Source organism: Spinacia oleracea, chromosome 1, assembly GCF_020520425.1.
Source record: "Spinacia oleracea cultivar Varoflay chromosome 1, BTI_SOV_V1, whole genome shotgun sequence".
Taxonomy (NCBI): Eukaryota; Viridiplantae; Streptophyta; class Magnoliopsida; order Caryophyllales; family Amaranthaceae; genus Spinacia; species Spinacia oleracea.
Window position 1 is genome coordinate 54,942,877 of NC_079487.1, and position 13,869 is coordinate 54,956,745.

At 35.4% G+C, this 13,869-nt stretch overlaps 2 long non-coding RNA genes across 2 annotated transcripts; one reads left to right on the forward strand and one right to left on the reverse strand.

The window, feature by feature from the left end:
• Positions 1 to 1,194: 1,194 nt before the first annotated feature.
• LOC110776261 (uncharacterized) lies at positions 1,195 to 5,321 on the reverse strand. Its single transcript, XR_002530089.2, has 3 exons — positions 3,655 to 5,321; positions 3,445 to 3,559; positions 1,195 to 1,760 (listed from the first exon to the last, which is right to left on the reverse strand). It is a non-coding gene; the product is annotated as an uncharacterized lncRNA (long non-coding RNA).
• A 3,667-nt stretch (positions 5,322 to 8,988) lies between these two features.
• Positions 8,989 to 12,440, forward strand: LOC110780214 (uncharacterized). The gene is made up of 3 exons (XR_002531396.2): positions 8,989 to 9,124; positions 9,347 to 9,482; positions 9,882 to 12,440. It is a non-coding gene; the product is annotated as an uncharacterized lncRNA (long non-coding RNA).
• Positions 12,441 to 13,869: the final 1,429 nt, after the last annotated feature.

Sequence of the window (13,869 nt, forward strand, 5' to 3'; positions counted from 1 at the left end):
TGTAATAGTATAAAAATATCACTACAAGAAAAATTACATATAGAGGAAACACCTTGAGGCAATCAATGTTTTATGGCCTCTAAATGTGCTTTTTAGCATTACTTAATTATGGTTGCCTCTAAAAGTTATTTTTAGCATCAATGAAAATTAGGTTGCCCCTAAAAACACTTTTTAGCATTAATGAAATAATGGTTGCCTCTAAAATTTCTTTTTAGCATCAATGAAATTTAGGTTGCCCCTAAAAGCACCTTTTAGCGTTAATGAAATACTGGTAGCCTCTAAAAACTTCTTTTTAGCATTAATGAAATTGAGGTTGCCCCTAAAAGTACTTTTTTAGCATTAATGAAACAATGGTTGCCTCTAAAACTTCTTGTTAACATCAACGAAATTTAGGTTGCCCCTAAAAGTACTTTTTTAACATTACTGAAATAATGGTTGCCTCTAAAAGCTTCTTTTTAGCATCAGCAAAATCTGTGTTGCCCCTAAACGTTTCTTTTTAGTATCAGTAACATTATGATTGCCTCTAAAAGTTATTTTTAGCATTACTAAAATTGATGTTGCCCCTAAAAACTCATTGGTAGCATTAGTAATATTGTAGTCGCCTCTAAAAGATTGTTATAGCATTACAAAAATTTAGATTACCCCAAATTTTTTATTTTTTGCATTAGTAAGTTTAGGCAGCCTCTAAAAGTATATTCAACAATTATTGAAATTTAGATTTCCCTAAAAGTTTTTTTAGCACTAGTAAAATATATATTACCATACTATCTTCTAAATATATGTTGCCAAAGTCTATATAAAAACTCAAGACATGATACTAGATGTTTCAGTCCATCACATTCTAGCTTTACAACAAATAATAAAACTATATCAAGTTGTGACCTATTACATCATATTACATATCTTTAAATTATATAAGGGGGTAATATAAAAATATAAATCAAGTTATGACCTCCTCTTACTCATTATACTCGAACCATTTACAACTGTTGACCCGTGACCAATTTAAATCGATCCATTTTACAACCGCAACTCATTTAACCCAACTTGAATTGGTTGTAAATTTATTCAAACATTTTATCTTTGCTAAACTCAAACACAAAATCCTAATCACAATTTAAAACCAACTTTTCTTGTGAATTTATGCAATTTGTAGCTTGGATTTTTTTTTTTCCTCTTTTTGGTACATAAGAAATTTTATTAACCAAAAAATGAAGTAATGTTTATACACGCTCAACCAAACCTAGTCACGCAACAAAATGCGGTCTTGATGAAATACAGTAGCCTACCAAAGCTAAACAAAGAAAAAAATATTAACGAGAAGACAAAAAAACAAAAAATACCAAAGAAACCCAAAAAACTAGCATAGTCAACTAAGGTCAACTTTGGTCAAAACTAGTTTTTACAAACTGAAATTTCCACACTTCTACTATGCTTCAACCATCCTTTGCAGCACTTTTAGTCCTCGACAGCAGGTATTTGTGAAGTCAGCTCCAAGGAAAAAGTCACCAGATAGCAGCAGTGGTCTCAGGTTTCCTTGAGTAGCCAACGACCCTTGAACCAAGGTAGGGGGAGAAATAGAAGTTTCTAGGGCTACACTTTGAGTGGCCTGAGTGCCATCTGAAAGGACCACAAGCCTTCTAGAAGAAACTGTGATACTACTGCTGGCTAGTTCGTGTCTCTTGGGAGCCTCTTGGCCCTCTCATTCCTCAGTGGCGGTGTAAAACTAATCACAAAGTTTCTGTCATAAATCCAGTTTCCTGTGTTATTTATCATGAGTTACAGACATGTATAAGATTTCTGAATAGAAAAGATAAAATCATATTATGTAACCATAGAAACAAGAACGCAAACCATGACACAAAATAAGTTAAAACAAGTGTATAGCAAAAACAGAAGACAATACTGCATCACATGAGAAAGATGTTAAAGTTTGTGTTAACACTTAGTTGCCATCTTTCTGACCCGGTGAAATTCATGAAGAAAGCATTAGCAAAAACTTAAGAAGATTGAGAAAGTCAACCAGATAAGTCAATTACTTCAAAGTTTCAGATTCAAGTTGAGCCTCCAAAAATAGTGAACTTCTGTCAGATTTAGTTTTCGTCTGTCCGGTATAGTAAAGTTCATGAAGAAATCATAAGCAAAAACCTATAGTTTAAAATTCAAATTGACTAAATCAGTAAATAGCTTTAAATCCTACTTGACCTTCAACTTTAGTGAACTTTTAACAGATTTAATCATCGTTTCCGACAAAGTTATAATTCATGAATAAATGATAATTGGAATTCAAGTCGACTAGATCTGTTAATTGCAATAGAGACTAGTAGAACCTTCAAAATTGGTGAACTTTGTTGTACTTCTGACAGCATTCTAAATCCAAAATCAAGCAAAAACCTAGAAAGTTTGAAATTCAAATCGGTCAGATAAAAAAATTGCTTCAGATTCTAACTGAGATTTGAAGAGGTTGCCATAAGAGTGGTGAGAGGAGGAGAGAGACTAAAAGTACAGGGAAAGGGGATATTGGTTTTTATGTTTAATGTATTTTGCTAACGAATTAACAATCAGTAAGATCAGATGCAAATTCCACACAAAATAATTACGTTATTAGGAGTTGGGGGATGGTTAATGTGCAGCTTATTCAGTGTGTGGGTGTGTTGTGTGTTGGTGTGCAGGCTGTTCTATTGGTGTGCAGTCCGTTCTGTGGTGTGCAGCCTGTATAGATCGGAGTGCAGGCTGTTTTGCTGGTGTCCAAGTGCAGGTTACTCAGTCTACTTGGAACTATAATCTGGATCAAGTCCATAAATCTGCCTGAGAACAGATAGTAAGTACTCAAGTACATGATTCACAGATGACTTATATAGACCACAGGTTAACTTGAAATTCATATGAGGTAGGTTTTTCCAGAGAGTTACTTTTAATATAATAGTCTCTCTGCAGGGAACTCTTGGTGACTAAAAACCGGTAATTAGGGACTCTAAATAGTGTTCTTACCTCGAGTCCTTCCTGATCTGATAGAGTGTCACATTTTTGCGATAGCCAGCAGCATGTGTTCAGCCTAGTTGTGGCTTCTTTATTTTATTTAACGGAGAGTAAGTCTACTAAGTGATGGTTGTATTTGTTATTTTTGTTTGATGTTAATTTAATCACAACTTGACAGTTAACATATCCCCCAGCCAATTTCTAAATAATATAACTGGATCTTGGTAAAAGACGTACGTGTTTATCTTATTATCTACAATGATGCAATATAACTAAGTAATATTCTCTACATCGCATTAGGTATGTATTACATTAACCATTTCAGTTGCCCTTGAACAAATTCTACCATGGATATTTTATCATCAGGTTATCATCAGTTACCCAGATATGGTAAAACATATCAGTTTGTTTCTATTTTTTACAAAAGAAAAAACCAGATACAGAAAACATCAATGATCAAACTACCTGTTTGGCACCAAATTGTTGGAAGTTCATATGTGACGCTTGCTTCTCCAACCATATTTCCTATAGTGTGTTCTTTTGAATGACAGACTACTTCAGTCCCAATGGAAACCCTTTCCTGTTTCATAAAACAAACAACGTTAGAACTTAGAAGTCACTTCAAAGTTGAGTGCCGATTAAAAAGATGCAATTCAAAAACAAAGAGAAAGCAACCTGATTACTGATGTTCAAGTTCGTTTTTTCAAGGTAATTTACATCCAAGCATGTGGTTGACTAATAGCAGAACAACTTAATTCTTCCCTGAAATGAGGAATTCTGCACTAACTCGAGATCAACATCTGAGGAAGGAAGTAATTTACTTCTTCATACCCAACCAATTCTCTGGATATTAGAACTCACCTATTATGTGTTTATGAGTTTAATAATGAAGCCCACAAATCAAAAACAATTGATTGTCAGCAACTTCAGTGCAATAAACTAAAAGAAAGATTATAGAGCTGGTAGTATGTGAAGAGTTTGATAATTTCTTCTTGCCCAATTGCTAAAATGAAAGAGTCTTACCTTGCTGCAATACATGTTCTGGAAATAATTTTATTTGTGACATCCAAAGGCTCAAATCAGATATAATTTTACATAAACAACATAACTGTCAGGCAATGTATAAAAAGGCTCAAGGGTCACCGAGGCAATTTAACCTCTATGACAATACTTGATAATATGTAGAATTGTTTTACCTATGTCAGTGATTAGATTGAGCTATACTTGATAATATGCAGGATGTTATACCGCATGGATCCATGATCTTTATACCATCAATATTTTCATTTTTAAAGTCTAGTCTAAATGAATTCACCTGCCATAAATTTTCAGATGAGATAATGATATACACAAGCTAAACAAATACAACAAATAGCAGAAATTTAACTATGGTCAACTCTGATCATATAGTTTGAAATTCAAATTGAATAAATCAGTAAATAGCTTCAAAACCTAGTTGAACCTTCAACTGTAATGAACTTATAACGGATTTCATCGTCATTTCCAACACAGTTGTAATTCATGAATAAATGATAAGCAAAACCCTAAATAACTGAAATTCAAAGTCGAGTAGTTCTGTTAATTGCAATAGATACCAGTAGAACCTTCAGAATTGGTGAACTTTGCTCTATTTCTGACAGCATTCTAAATCTAAATTTAAGCAAAAAGCTAAAGTTTGAAATTCAAGTCGGTCAGATCAATAAATTGCTTCAGATTCTAACTAAACCTTCAAAATTAACAAAAACTAGAAACAATTGAAACATGAACTTTTGCATTTTCAGAAGAAAAAAAATCAACAACTTCAATTTGCTCAAAGAGCGATAATACAGTAGATCGTATTCAATCAATAACAAAATTCAAACTTCAGAAGTTGGAAATCGACTCACCTGCTTGAGGCCCCGATAACAACCCAGCATATATAAAAACTCATTATAATTTTTACATACACAAAATTAAAACCAAAAATCATGACAATGAAGCAGAGAACGTATTTCCTCAGAAATAAGAATCAAATTCAAACACAGAAGACTAATCAAACTATAATCAGCGTATTTAAACCCTAGAAATTCATGGTCCGAAACGAACTTGAGAAAAGCGGAAAATTAGATAAAGTATTCAATGATAAAAGAAGAAATGCCTCATCAGAGACTTGCCGCTAATCAAATCACCGATTGATCTTCTTCAAAAGGGCAGGGCAGTTCACAAGAGAGTAGGAATTGAGGGAGAGGCGCGGTGACCTGAAATTTCTGGCGCTCAATAGTGTTTTAACTCCCACTTTGGTGAAATTTTGGGGAAATATCTTGGATTAAGGGTTTAGGAAGGAGTAGAGGAAGAGCGCCGAATAGCTAAAGAGGATTCCCTTTGAATTCTTTTGGGAATTTTATGCCCGCGCTCTAATCCCGCGTCTCTTGTAGCAATAATAACAACAAATTTATTTTATTTTAATTTAAACCTATTTTTTTTTGTTGGAATGTAAAATGACTAAACATGTCAAAAATCGACTCGACTCGAAAACCGACCCGAACCCAACCCAAAAATAATGGATCATGAATAAATTTTTGTGATCGTAACCCGATTTTATCCGAATCCAAGCAACCCGAAAAATAATGGGTCAAAACCCGACCGAACCCGTTTTGGACCCGACCGATTGAGAATCATTGTATTTATAGTAATAAATGAGATTTTGAGAAAATTTAAGCATAATAAACACGTTGTTTTTACTATTGTTATGTGTGATACGATTTTAATTTGAATTATACGCCATTTTATGGTTGAATTTGACTAACTATAAACTTGTGTAGGAAAATTTGTTAATTTGTGCCCATATTTTGTATATTAATCACCTACGTTAATGAAAATATAATGCGCGTTTCAAAATCTCTCAACTCGTTGGGTCGACCCGGACCCGAAAGTTCTGGGTCTTAAACAAGCATTTGTAAACCCGGAAAGTGACCCACCCGATTTAACTCAAACCCGAAAATATTTTTTTACAATCCGACCCGACCGACCCATTTGACATGTCTAATAATGGCGGTTGAATTTAGTAACAACAACTATTGTTTGTTTCGTTCAGATATTGATCGGTCTTGGTTTGACATGGTTCGCCAAGGTAGAACAAATTAAAGACGTGAAAAGAGTTAGTCCATACGTTGACCGTCCCTTTTGACGGTCCCTTATCTTTTAAAAACTCGCTCGACCTCAAATTGTCGCGCATCATATTTCAAGTTCCCGCATAAGATGGCCCTTGTCTTAGAAAATCTTCAAATTAGGGAATCGCCTAATACCTCTATGAAGAGGAATATACGGGTGTAAGGAGCTGCAGTGCCACAGGGAGTGGAAGTAGAAGAGTTATCTAGATTTATGTTGGTTTTATGCTTATTTTTTTCAATATTTGGTAAGCTAACCACAGGCTATTCTAAGAACCATTTGTAAACTTGAAGAGTTGTTACACTCAAAATTTTGTAAAATGATTACAGTATACTCTAATCACTCATACATTGTATCACGTAGGGAAATTTACAGTCTTTTTAACTTCTATGAAATTCCTCGTCATGGCAGCCACATATTGCATTCTCCATACCTATGTTTGTAAGTACTTCAAAATTGTAAACCAAATAGCAATTCAACTAGTTAATCATATCTTTCAAAACATTAGTGAAGATTATAGTAAGATACATTATTTCTTTAAAGTATATTTAATTTATGTACACAAATTTACAGCCTCTACAGGTCTGAATCACCTTCAGTTTTGCAAATTGAACAGTTTTATAACATTATTTATATTAGGCTTCTGTTCATTCACGGCTATTTTCGTGCCACATCACTTCAGAGATTATCTAATCGCATAAAATTCAAGCCCTCTTCGTCTCCAAATGCCCTAAACTCACCCTTCATTTTTTTTCTCAATTTTCAAAACATGAAGCAACAATAACCTCGTAATTTCTCCACTTTTCTAAAAAGTGCTTGATTTTCGAGGGTGAGGATTTTAAAATAGAAGGGGTAATAATCTGATTTTATATAAACGAAGATCGTAAAAATGTAAAGATCAATTGGGAATAGTAAAGGTAGAATTTTTCTGCGAAAATTTTGATGTCAAGAGGAGAGAATTTTTTTAAGAAGGGATATAAAAAAGGAGGACTGAGGAGAGAGAGCGACATAGGTGAACACCTTTCCCAACTCAAAACAAAAACCACGAAACCACTTATAATGGTTATCATTTTTCCGTTTTTTTATACAAAAATTGCGAGGAATTCGATTTTTAAATCAATTTACCCAAACAACTTTCATTTTGTTTTTAAACAAAATAAACGGGAAAACCACAAACAAAATCGTCTCCGAACCGGCCCTTATCTTATAGTCTTGAATATGAGCTTGTTATTATTATAATTGAAAGAAATGAAAAGCAAGTTAAGCCAAAATCCTAAACCCTAAAACCCTAAACTTTAACTCCTAACCCCTAAACCCGAACTTAACTGAACTTATTGGAACTGATTAAACTTGAATACTTTATTGATTTGAACTGATTAAACTTGAATACTAAATTGATTTGATCTGATTAAAATTGAAAATTTCCTTAAATCCTTACCCCTAAACCTGAACTTAGTTAAATTGATCTGAACTGATTAAAGTTGAATAATTGATTGATCTTAATTGATTAAACTTGATTTTTCACTTAAATTTTAATTTTAAAAAATACAAAATTTTAGTTAGGGCTTGTTATTATTATAATTTAAAGAAATGAAAAAAAAGTTACGCCAAAACCTTAACCCCTAAACCTGAACTAATTAACTGAACTTAACTTGAATACTTGATTGATTTGAATTAATAAAACTTGAATACTTGATTGATCAGAATTAATAAAATTTGAATACTTGATTGATCTGAAGAGGACTTACATGTAGCATGTGGTGTTATTAGTTTGTGCAAAACTAGTTTAGATCAACGTTGACTTGGTTTGACTTTTTAGTAATTTTTTTTAAATTTTTAAATTTTGTGATTTTGTTAGTTTTGGACTTAGTCAAAACCCTATAAAAAGACATAAGTCTCTCTTAGTCGGATTATTAATGCTTAACTAGCAATTTGGCCCGTGCAATGCACGAGAGCAATTTATAAAATGTTAAAATAACTTACATTGCTCGACATACAACAAATTTTAGGTGTTATGAAATTTGAAATTATTTATGTAAATTCATAAATTTTGTTTATTGTAAGATATAAATATATAAATAAATAACATTTAAGGTTATTACTAAATTAATCTAAATAATATTTAGAGAAAACAATCAACAACCGTGATAATATACTGTACAATATAATATCTATGATAAATTAAAATGATGATTAAAATAATCATAATGAACATTGGCGAAATTTGAGATTTGGCCATAGAAAATTAAAGAAGATACACGCGACATATAACATAAAACACGCACACATACCACGGGAAAATGTATGATGATATTTTTTTGTTGAAAATGATGATGATATAGAGTTGATGGTGTGGTGATATGATGAAATGGTTGATGGCTTATTTTGGTTAGATGTTTAGTTTTCTCTTTTTTGTAGTTAAGAATTTAAAAAGACTATTAACTTATACAAAGTAAGTATTAGTGTTTAATGTTTATTGTTATTGTTATTGTCATGAAATATTGGTTGATTAATATAATTTAAGTTAGTTTATTAAGTTATGATTATTTATTGTATATTTTTGTTATGTGTGTCTTTTGAGTTGTTTATTTATTTAATTAATTTATTTATTTTAATAAGGGTGTCTTTTGAATTTTCTCTATTATAATGATAAAAATGTAGAAAAAAAGGTAGATTGATGAGGTGATGGCACTTGTCATTTTATCACCTATGGTTACAGTTTTTAAATACTAGGTATAGATTATGTTAATTTTTATATGTATAATCTCGGCCACCCGATCCATTTAATCCAAGAGCTCATATTTCACCCGATCAAATAAAAAATTAAGAGTTCTTTGGTACTCCATAGTTTCTAGCGTGAATGACTTCCTTCTTTCAACTCCATTTCTCTCTTTCTCGTTTCTCTCTCTTATTCCAATTTTCTCCCTCCTCCTGGATATGCTCTGCGATTCTCACCTTCTTCAAGTTCGTCCCTTCGAATTTCTTCAATTTTCGCCAAGTAAGTTTACAATTGTTAGATTTCTTGTTCAATTATTTTCCATTTTGATTGTTGAAGTTTGGGTTTCGAAATTCTTTGTATAGTGTTCCGCGATTTTGATGGATAAATTTAGGGCTTTTAAAATTGTGGTTTTGTTTCTTTTTTTGCTACTCCGATTGCTATTTTAGGGATTTTAATGGCTATCTTGTTTTCGTTTTTGCAATTTTCATTGCTAATTCAAAGCGTATTTATAATGAGGTCCTATGTGAATTCTTCAATGCAATGGTTGTTTCAATTTGGCTTCTCCGATTGAAAGGGCAGCAAGCAACACTCAATAAGCTTGCTAAGAGTATCGAGTCTTTGACTGGCACTCTAGAAGGTATTAGCCTTTTTCTGTTCAGCTATAAATGTGTTATATAAATTGTGTACTCCCTTTGAATGCCTACTGCATATTTGATGAAATGCAACTTTGAATATCTCCATCTTTATTGGCTAGTATATTCTTTATAAATTCAATAGAATGTCTGACTCTTTGCTGGTAATTGAGTCTTCTAACTTTCTTGTTAGTTTAAAGAATTTCATCTCTGGATGCTTGAATTTTGAACTCTGTTGTAGAACCAATGCAATTAAAGAGAGTGTAGTATGATGTTAAATTACGATCATGATTTGTTTGAAGGGATGTAGTTTTCTAGTAGAAGGTGTTATGGATTCATTAGTGCTAACTCCTATAGTAGGTTACTAGGCCACAAAGTCTAGGCTTGACCATCTCTTGTGCCAGTTGTTAACTATACAGATTCCTAACCACTGCGGGCTGAACTACTTCGCTCAAGTAAAGCCAGACATTGTACAGCGCGTGTATGGCACATCGGTGTAACATCCATTACGATTATTAGTTAGAAAGGGCGGCATAGTTTCGCAAGTCAAGGGCAAGGTGACTTGTGGCTGACTCGGTAAGTTATAACTCCTTTATGTTGGCAATTTCATCACTGAGAAAACTCCTAACAAGCTCTACTATTTTTTGACCAGTGCATCTAAATTCTGCCTAAATGTCTTATACATATTAGTGATTGCTTGGAATGGTTTCAGAATTTGATAACTTAAGCAATAAAGGATAGGAGATCGTGTGTTGGATACCCCGTATCCAACTTTTGTTTTACTTCTGACTGATGAGTTGTCTTTGCTTAGTGTCAGAAGGCTTCCCATGATTTCATTATTAGTTGTGTACTTCATGGCTTGTTGTTAGGCACAATTTGAGAGTGACAGGGGTTCTGATAGTTTTTGGTGCAGGCAGTTGGGGAGTGTCTTGTTTGTGACCCTGCAGTATTCTGGAGTCAAAATTATTTATTCCTGCACTGCTGGTCTTGTGGTTGTTTTGAAATCATGGATCAGCTAGGTGGTTCTGAGAGTTTGTTGATGCAATCCTGCTTCAGTGTTGACCTGCATTGACTGATTAGCAGCTGCATTATATTGACTATTCTCAGGAGTGTGGTTGCTGCAGGGAGGGGCAGTGGGTACTAATGCAGATTTGGTTTAGCCTGGATTCCTGGTAGTGGTTTCAGTTGGTCTAAGTAGTAGCTTTGGGTAGCTGTAGCATTAGGTATTCTGGTGTGCGATATTTAGAGTGTTTAGGTATTTGAGTGTGTTAATATGTCAACTTAGGAGCTTATATTAATCCTTAGCCTCATGAAGATGGTAGGAAAGCTAACTAGTTTTTTAGTAACATAACTGAAGTAAGTAAATTAATAAAACTTAGGTAGTGTTTGGCCAAGCTTCTAGGAGAGTTTCTATGACCCAAAAGCTGAAACTAGGCCAAACACCACAAAAGTTGAAAGATGTTTTGAAGGAAATAATGCCCTTGGTCCAAGTATGCATTCTATGTTAAGTCTAATAAATGCGGTTCAGTATTAATTAACAAGTTAATAATTCAGTGAGATCAAGTGAGCTGAATGCCTAGCTAGAGGCCGCTTCAGTTCAAGTGGAATTAATGATATTAATCCACAGCTTACTCTTGACTGAACCCGTAGGGTCACACAAATAGTACGTAAACGGATCAAGTATTTAATGGCATTAAATACTCTATCTATGGATATTCGGAACCGACGGATCTTGGTTTCAGTGGGAGCTGAGATCGTCACAGGCAAGAAATGAATACTCCGGAAACGATGATATTACCGGAAACGGAAATATGGATTGTATCGGAAATATAAATATTATCCAAGTCGTAGATGTTGCCGGAAACGGAAACATGGTACGTATCGGAAAATATTATCGGAAATGGAAATATTACCAGAATCGGAAATATTGCCGGAAACGGAAATATTGTCAGAATCGGAAATATTACCGGAATCTGAAAATAATTCCGGAAACGGAAATATTAAATATTTGTTCGAAACGGAAATTAATTCCGGAATCGGAAATGTTAAATATTGTTCGTATCGGAAATGAATTCCGGAATCGGAAATTTAATCGGAAGCGTATCGTACGAATAAGCATCGGACGAGGCCTGCCGGACGAGGCCCAGCACGAAGCCAGGCCATCGCCCAGCAAGCCAAGCGCGCCGCACAAACAGCCACGCCAGGCCCAGCGCAAGGCCAGGCCCAGCAGGCCGTGGCAGCGCGCACAGCGCGCGCGGGAGCTGCGTGGGCTTGCAGCTCGCGCAGGCCTCGCTGCGTGGGCTGCTGCTCGTGCGCACGCATGGGCGGCCCATCGTGGCTGCCGTGTGTGCGTGTGTAAGTGTTTGTGTTCGTGCACGTTTCCTAAAACGTGCGGAGTTCGGTTAATGATTAAATTCCTAATTCTATTTGATAAATTAATTAAATTAGAGTTCTTGTAGAATTCTAGGTTTAATTAATTTGTATCTGAATAGGATTCCAATTCCCTTTCCATACCCCTATAAATATGTGGCCAGGGTTCACAATTTATAACGAGTTTTCAAAGTATTCAAAGTGAGTTTTTGAGAGAAAAATTCAGCCACACATCTTGCTCAAAAGTGCCGAAAATTCTAGTACCTTAAGGGCGATTCTAGTTGGTCAATCTTAAGGCGGATCCGGACGTGCTGTGGACTATCTACGGAGGGACGACACTTGGAGTCCTAAAGACTTGTTCTGGTTCGCTTCGGGCGCAGCTAGGGAGGGCACGCAACAAAGAGTATGCATCTAAATTATGCTATATGATTATGTGTAAATAATATGTAATCCTGGGTTAATGGTTGTTTCCGCATGATTTATGTAATATCATATGTATCATAACCTAACAGTGGTATCACGAGCCCCTTATTATTTTCATAATCTAAATTGCATGAACATGGTTAAATATTACAAATTTGCAAGAATTAAAAGGGGTGATTAATTTTCGTAATTGTTAATTAATTGCAAATTGCGTTTATTTAATTATACGTACGCAGTTTTTTCGGCAGTTTCTTCGTTACTCATCCAAATCGAGTGATTTTTGTGTCAATTTCGCATGTAAAAGGCATTCTAAAATTTTGACAAAAATAGTATTTTTCTGCCGAACCCAGAATTCTCAAATTCGAAGCCTAACTATGACTTTTCGAAGGTTTTAGTTTTTCGAATGCAAAATTTCGTAAATTTAAGATGTTAAATTAAATATTTGCGATTCTTGTTGATAAATCTTGAATTTTTGATTGACCTACTGTATATGTTTAACAAGTTTGAATGCCTAGCCTTGTTAATTATGCAATCTAATTTGTAATTATGATTAATTTGTTGAAAATTAGAATAATTTAGAATTAATTTGATTTTCATAATTATTTATAATTTAATTAGAAACCTATGATTAAAAACCACCATAAAAATTGTAAATTTTTGATAAATTTTAAATTTTTATGACCTAGACTTGAATCCATAACAATCGGAAATCAATTGGATAATAAATTTTCGATTTTTTCGCCCTAAAATTATGAAATTAATAATATTTATTAATTTGTCATTAATTTTATAAATTTTAAATTTTTTTTATGCGATTCGTTCATACAACTTGCACGCACAAAGCAATGGACGCTTCGTGTTACCCTTAAGGGGTGTTGTATAGTGCGGGCATGCGACGACGAGCAAGGGAGCTCGTCGCCCGTGCGGCACGAATGCAATGAGCAAGGCATGGTGCACGTGCACAAGGCAGCAGCCCTGCCTTGTGTCGTGGGCCACGAGCAATGGACGAATGGGCATGGGCGAAGGGCGAGCCAAGGCAGTCGCGTGTGGGCAGCAAGCGAGCTGCGCCACAACGCGCACTGCCTCGCGCAAGAGCGCGCAGCCTCGCGCGCAGCGAGCGCAAGCTCGCGTGCCACGAGCGCTGCGCCCAGCGTTGCTCGCGCGCACAGCGAGCGATGTCGCGCGCCCAGCGAGCGATGGCTCGCACGCACAGGGAGCGATGTCGCGCGCCCAGCGAGCGATGTCGCGCGCCCAGCGAGCGATGGGTCGCACGCACAGCGAGCGATGTCGCGCGCCCAGCGAGCGATGCCGCGCGCACAGCGAGCGATGGCTCGCGCACACTGCGAGCGATGGCTCGCGTGCGACGAGCGCTGGCGCGCGCGCAGCGTGCGATGGCTTGCGATGGAAATGCAGCAGCTATGCGACGAGCGCATGGGCTGCGCGCACATGGCCAGCGATGGCTGTGTGCGAGCGGCCCATGGGCGTGCAATGCGTAGGGTGTTTGCGTTACGATTAGATCGTTTTGAATGTTTAATTTGAAAATTTCAGTTCACGTAATTTTAATTAATTTTAAAATTAATAATTTAAATTATTTTCTTG